Source organism: Alligator sinensis, unplaced genomic scaffold (assembly GCF_000455745.1).
Source record: "Alligator sinensis unplaced genomic scaffold, ASM45574v1 scaffold65_1, whole genome shotgun sequence".
NCBI classification, from domain to species: Eukaryota; Metazoa; Chordata; order Crocodylia; family Alligatoridae; genus Alligator; species Alligator sinensis.
In genome coordinates, this window is record NW_005842037.1 from 340,643 (window position 1) to 348,357 (window position 7,715).

A 7,715-nucleotide genomic window follows, 5' to 3' on the forward strand; every position below is an offset into this window, starting at 1 on the left:
CTTGCCCTAACAGGTGTGCTTTACCTGTGTCATCTAAGGCTGGCCTACTGCAGTTCATTTATCCAACCGTACAATCGCATAGATTAAGATTCAGCTGATCCATCATGTAATGCCCCATCTGGTAGATAAGGCAGGCCAAAAAAAAGAACACATCACATCAGTGACTGGCTCCCATCCAATTCTGTATCCACTTCACAATTTTGGTGCTAATTTTTCAAGTTCCCAGTGGGACAGATAGATAATTTAAAGTCTCTCTCTCACTCTGTCCAATCCACCTTGACAGTTCTGATCAATACGGTCACTGTGGCTGATGCAGTCTAGAGTGAACCTGGGGATCAGGATAAGCCTGTCTCAACACTTTCAGGCACAATGGAAGATACCTCTGTTCAAGCATTTCTTCTTGCAGTGAAGATTATTAAATGGCTGACAGCTCTTTACTTAGAAAGAAAGAAACAGGAGAGAACATCCCCTCTTAGAAAGCAATGGCAAAATCATAGAGAGGAGAGCTGGAGAGTGCTATCCTTTTGGATGAAATACTGCTTCGCCTAATTGTATATTTGGACTCTAATCCTCAACAGTATCAATGGGAGTTAAGCTTCTAAATACCTTTGAGCATCTCAGCCTTCATATCAACATACCACAGTATGCTACAGTGATGGTACTGTAGGAATAATAGACATATCAACACTTCTTGAGAAGCACCGAGTACCTTTAATCAGTATTAATTGCAAATTATGGCCTCTCTGAAGACTGGCATATAGAAAGGGGAATTGTAATGGTACTGTTACAGATAAGTGATTGTAAATGGCAGGATTTGGATGGAAGAGAGACACAGACCTAAGGTTGAGATTTGATTCGGAATTACTTTAGAACCCTGATCCCATTGAAATATACAGGAATTTTCCAATTGCTTTTGTGCAAGCAGAATCCAGTCTTACTTTTTAAATCTGATATGCATCAGCCTTCATTATCCCCTCCAAAAATATTATTTTCTCACTGAAATACCTATTGCAGTGGAAATTTTATATAATATTTCAATATAATTTTTAAAAATAAAGCTGGGCTTTTGTTATTGATATATACATTCAGAGCGGGGAGGAGAATTCTTGCCACAGAACTGTAGAAAGTGCATTAGCACTGGTAAGAATATAGTGCAATGCTAAAGTAGCTTGCAAGGATCAAGTATTTGTTGGCATTCATAAACTACTCCAGCTATACTTTATTCCAGCTAAACTACTTGCACACAGTTTATTCTGTTTTCAAAGATTTGGTCATACTTCTCTCTAAGAATGCATAAGCTGATACTTTTATTATAGCATTAAGATACAACAAGGGATGTTTTATTGGTCCATGAATATGCCCTAAAAACATGTTCCAAGGTTCTATATGAGACTGCAGGACAAAGAGTAATTTTTCTCCTTATATTATTAAAGTTATTTTGTGAGATTTCTGTCCAGTATATTCAGATCTCAGGACATGCTCACCATCCATCCTTCCACCCCAGATCTTTCTTAACCTCTATATTTTCTCCCCCAAGTCACGTAGCACTAATGTTCAGTCTGTGCATTCATTTTAGTTTGCACAGATGATGGAGGAAAGTGTTCTGTGCCAGATCTCCCTCTATTGCAATTTGTTATTTCTTTTTCCAGATTGTGTTCTCAAAGTATATTAGATTTTTTTCCTTTTACCATTTATTATTGTGTAAACTCTCTGCATGGAGTAATTTGGAGACAAAGGGTCCCATTTTGCTTTCAGTTAGAGTGCTGTAAATCAGGAGCTACTGTACTGAAGTCTGTAAAGTAGCACTGGTATAAAACTAATGTAAGAGGAAAAGAGTCAGATACAGATATTTTTAACTCCCATAGTGAATTAGCTACACTGAAAATTAGCATGTTATATAAGGACAGTCTATAACATTCCTTCACCCATCTGCAGCAGAATTCTGGTCCATCATGCAGAAGCAGCTTGGTTGCTTTTCTTCATTCTTAGAATCAAAGAATTATAGAAAAGTAGGACTGGAAGGACTGGACTACATGACCTCTGGAGATGATGTAGTCCAGGGGTGTCAAACAGGGCTGGATCATTTCGACACCCCGGGACTACATCATCTCCAGAGGTCCCTCCCGAAAACTCCCCCCACCCCACCTCCCCAGCCCCTCCACCAGCATACCTGATCCTGTGACTACTCCAGCCAGTCTAGGATCCATGCTTGCAGTACAGATCCCAGAATAGCTGGAACAGGCACACTTTGACCAGAGCAGCAGCTGCTATGCATACACAGTAGCCTCCCCCACAGATCCAAGACTGGGCTGTACATGACATCCACTTCAGCCAGTCCAGGACCTGTAAGGCATATGGCACCTACAAACACCACAAGTAGTGCAGGTCCTGGACTGGCTGGCGTAGGCGCCATGTGATGCATGTTCCGGAGTGAGCACCATGTGTGGTGCAGTCTGGCCACATGCAGCACAGCTACTGCTCTAGTTGGACTGCACTTCACGCACTGCCTATTGCAGCCACTCTGGAATCTGAGCTGGGAAGGGGAAGAAGAGAGAGTCCGTGGACCAGATCCAGCCCACAGGTTTTATGTTTGACACCCCTGACCTAATCTAGCCCCTTGCCTGAGGCAGGATACTCCCTATGCAAACTATTCCATAAAACTGTACAGTCAACCCTATCATACAACCACAGCGTATAGCACCCTAATCTGCCACAAGTAAAGCAGGGGAACAACAGAAGTCAATGTCCTGATGCCACAAGGGTTGTTAAAATATGCTCTTCCCCCATCTCCCACTCCCTTACCACAAGTTCTGTTTCTTTGTTTTGCCAAATGTATGAAATGTATATTAATGTACCTCAAACAGTGAAGGAAGGGAGAATGAACAGAGGAGATGCAAGATGACAAGTAGAAATGAAGGTGAAATGGAAAAATGAAGGGAATAAAAAGATGGAGGGAGAAAGGAAGTGAAGAAATGTTTAAAGAATATATAGTGAGTAAAGGGAAGGGGGAAAGGAGACAGAGAGGCTTCATTCTGCTGCCCTTGAGGCCTGATTAACTCTTTCTGAAGGATCTATTTTTGGTTGGAAATAGGGAGAAAAAAAACCCAGGGAAGTTCTCCTAATGGATTCCACTCCCAAACCTTTCTATCAGAGTGGGCAGCAGAATTCTTGTTTACCAGCAGAATAAAGAAAAGATACAAATCCCAGGGACCTTTTAAAATCTGAATGGATTTCTCTGGGTCCAAATGAAGCTGGGAAATTTATGCAGAGCTGTGCTGCAGCACTGCCTGTCACCCGTGCCTGCTGGTACTCACCCCTTTTTTCTTTGAAGTACATGACTTCTAGCAACAGCTGCCTCTGAACAAGCTTGTAAAATAGGTTTCCATGTCTAAAGATGGTTGTTTCTTCTCAATGGTTGATAGAGTCTTAATCTACATGGATTCCTGAGAAGATGAACTGTAAGATTGAGGATGAAGGGAAATTGTTCTCTTCCCATGGGTCAGTCTTCTGTCCTATTCCCATGTGCCCTCTGCATCTTCAAGGGCTGAGAATAAAGATGTTGCCATCTGCTTTTAGATGCAACTCAAAATTACCATCTTCCTCCTGACCTTTCCTAAAAACTTAATCAAAAACAACCTAATAACTCAATCAGAAACAACATAATAACATAGAAGGTACTAAGCAAAAGGGGTAGTTAAATCTAATAAAAAACTGTTTCAGTTTGTTAAATCCAGTGTCTTTCCTTGGTCTCAGTTTCCACACAACATCCACCTTGAAAGCCAATTTAGAAACTCTTTGTAACCTTTCCTGAACCTATTGTGTGCGTGAATCAGTTTCTATGATGTATTTCAAAACCAGCTGTTCATACATGGGTTGGGTTGGTCTCAGCAATAAAAATTCTTGTAATCTTTACTCCTCCCACCCTTCACGTAAGAATGAAAGGCCTTCCCAGTAAAGGGTGTGCGGAGAAGGGAACTCTATTATGCTGCACTATTTTGAAAAGGTAGAGTTGAATTCTGTAAGGTTTTGAGTGCTTTTGGTTCCCTTTGAAATCAGTGGAAGCAGAAGGAGCTCAGCCTCCCACAGGATGCACTGAAATTACAAAACTACAAATCTAGATCTCTTATGATAAAGCTCATTAAAATCATCACTCTTCAAAAGTACCAAAGTGAGCCACAATTAAAAGATAATGGGTCAAAGAAATTCAGAATCCAAAAAGAACTCCAACCCAGTTTTTTCCTAGGCTGATTCTGGGAAGAATGTATTAATCTTAAAAAGAAAATAATTCATTACAACTAAGGAAAGAAGTGTAAATCCGAAGGCCCACTATTATATTATTAACTGATGTGATCTACTGTCAGGATTTACACTTAAGATTTTGGATTAAGCTGTGAACTAAGTGTTGAAAATCAAATTTAAGGCTGCATGCTGGGAAAAAGCCTTTTTCATTAAAATGTATTCAGGAATTGTGTTAAGGCAACAAGAAGGGAATCATCCTGATGTTCTGGGCTTAGCTTCATGTTCCTCTGGTTGGGAATACATGAAGCAGAAGAGATGTGTTGGGAGCTCTTCCATTCTCCATTTTGTGCATTTGTCCTGGTGCAAAGCATAGTCTGGATGGCTCCAGGCACTGCAGAGGTAGCTGGCTATGGCTAGCACTATCAGAAGTGCTATTTGTAATAAGGGTGAGTGAAGCAAGAGTATGATCATGATTCCTCCCTCCTATGTTGACATATTGGAGTAAGTGCTGGCTAAACTTGTTCGTATGGTTGTACAAGGGAAATCTCTATTCATGTTTCCCCAGAGATTTAAATGTCATGCAAAGACAAAATCATTAGGCACCTCTGCTATGGTAATACAACCCTTAGCTCCCCAGTACAGTTCAGGGTGATACAAGCTGTAAATAAACCCACTGTTTTAAATTAAGAGATTTAGACAGAAATAAGAATGTGATCAGTGTGTACACAGGGGCAGGGGCAGAGGGATGCAGTTGTACAGCTTTTTGACTCCTGATCCACCCAAAGTTTAAAACCAATTGCTAGCAATGGCAACAGCATTTCTTTCAGGCAACGAGGGAATCATTTGATTTCATGGCTCACTGTAATCTACCCAATTCCTTCTACACTCTTTGTCCGACAGGAGAGGTGTTAATGACCCTCTCTCTTGTTTTAATAGTTTTGATGTTCCACTAATCAAGCAACTCTTTCTTCTGCCCTTCTGATATTAGCTGCTCCTTTTAATGCAACTCCTGTTTCACAGCCCTGCAGGATGTTTTTAACTCTTGCTAAAAGCATCAACTTAGGTGTGGAAACTTGACTCAAGTAAATGTCAATTCAGGTGTGAAAATAACTTCAAGTGAAGCATTGGATGCACATCAGAGATGCTCAAACAGGTTTAAATTTGTTTTATGAAACTGAAAGAGATGTACATTTAATTCTAATGTCAATACGACTAAAGGAAAAACATCTTTTGATTATGTTTTTATCTAGTTTGTTGTGTTTTATATATATTATAAGCAATAGCAAACCAATGCACATTCCTATAAAGTTATATTTGTTTTTACTTTCATCGTAAATTGAATAAAATAGCCCTAGGCCCCTAGCAAATTACTAAAGCCTTGAGTTTCTTTGAGAAAAATGTGTATTGTGTTATTGTGATGCACCACACCACACCACCTGCACCTGTACCCTTTTCAAAATCCTAGATCCACACATGTATATTCACACCCATATTTGAATGTGTGTGTGGTAAGAAAGGGATGGGATTGATAAACTGCAAATACATTCTTTTGTCACTGAGTGAAAAACTGGAGTAGAAAGTCATAATTCATTATAATTTGTAATCTTCCTTTTCCCCTATATATACACATACAGAAACAAACCATTCACAATCAATCCATGGAGGGAAAACCTGAAAAAAAAAATCACTGAATAATTCTGAATGGTAAGTAAATGCAAGAGAATTCTTTACATAACCATTTTGCAAGTAGAAAAAGACAATAAACTCCCAGGAAAGATTTTAGCAGGTGCAGGAAATATTTAAGCATGTGTATTGGATTTTACTCATTAAAATAATCCCATTTGGCACATCTACATGTGCTATTAAGGTGACTGAAAAAACTCCAGCGTACTTCATGCAGGAGTTTATTGCTCCCAGGCACAGCATTTATGTGTGTGCCTGGGACTGCAGCATGTTGAGCCTGGGCGGAGAAGCCCTGGCTGGCAGGGGGTCCTGGGGGCCAACCTGCCAGCCTGGGGCTGCTCCACCCTGGCCCACTGTGCTGCGGAGGTGCTGACTGAGGCATGAGGGTGCTTCAGTGTGGGGCTAGCTGACAGGCAGCCCCTGCACTGAAGTACCCTCATGCTGCAGCTAGCCCTGTCTACACATGTTGCATCTACACATGTGTTGCAGTGGAATAAACTCCACCATAGGAAAGTACTTGTGTCTGGCAGTGCTATTCTATGGTGGAGTTATTAATTTACTCCATCCTAATAGCACTGCATCTGCAGACCCTAATGTTTTACTGCAGAGCTAATTAGTCTGCTCCACAGTAGATGTCACATATAGATACACCAATTGATTTCAAAAGGACTTCTCACATGCTCAAAATTCTATATATGATTAGCTGTTTACAGGATCTGGACCTACTTGTGTCACCATTATTTTCTGGACTAGATCCAATGAAATACTTAGATGGCCCAAAATTACATACAATAGCAACTAATGTTTAGGTACATGGCTCCCCCAAACTGGGATTGATAATCCAGTGTTAGGCATCTAGGCTTCAACAAAGCATAGGGAGAGTTAAAGCATTATAACAGCAGCATCAGGGAGTGCTGTGTTGGGGCATGTCATGCCCATTTTGTGCACATTACCTCCTAAAGAGGAAGTATTGTAGTGAGAAATCCTGCCTCTCAGGAGAGCTTCTTGATGTGTGCCCAGTGCTACACTAAGCCAACTATGCTACTTGGGTTCATTTGGCAGTTTTCATAAAGAAGGCCCAAAGTATTTGTATGATGTTCCCTAGAGCCATACTGGGGTGGTATAAAACATACCCTTCAGCACCCTAGAATAGGACAAGTCTCTAGGGACAAGTCTCTCACTGGGGTTGTAGAGAGGCAGCAGCAAGGCGTCAGACTACCATGCGTAGACCCTGAGATGGTGCAGAGTCATTTGGAAGAACTGGATGCCTTTAAGTCGGCAGGCCCGGATGAGCTCCATCCGAGGGTACTGAAGGCACTGGCCGACATCATTGCAGAGCCACTGGCGGGAATATTTGAAAGCTCATGGCGCACGGGCCAAGTCCCGGAGGACTGGAAAAGGGCCAACGTGGTCCCCATTTTCAAAAAGGGGAGGAAGGAGGACCCGGGCAACTATAGGCCAGTCAGTCTCACCTCCATCCTTGGCAAAGTCTTTGAAAAAATTATCAAGGCTCACATTTGTGAGAGCCCGGCAGGACAAATTATGCTGAGGGGAAACCAGCACGGGTTCATGGCAGGCAGATCGTGCCTGACCAATCTACTTTCTTTTTATGACCAGGTTATGAAATGCCTGGACACAGGAGGAGGGGTGGATGTCGTATACTTAGACTTCAGGAAGGCCTTCGATACGGTATCCCACCCCATACTGGTGAACAAGTTAAGAGGCTGTGACTTGGATGACTACACAGTACAGTGGGTGGCAAATTGGCTAGAGGGTCGCACCCAGAGAGTCAT

At 41.6% G+C, this 7,715-nt stretch overlaps 1 long non-coding RNA gene across 1 annotated transcript in view; it reads left to right on the forward strand.

The window, feature by feature from the left end:
• LOC112550108 overlaps positions 1-7,715 on the forward strand; it is a 13,819-nt gene that overhangs the window by 2,964 nt on the left and 3,140 nt on the right. The window contains exon 2 of the long non-coding RNA XR_003093778.1: positions 5,874-5,943. This is a non-coding gene — a long non-coding RNA (uncharacterized LOC112550108). The remainder of the gene's footprint in view (positions 1-5,873; positions 5,944-7,715) is intronic.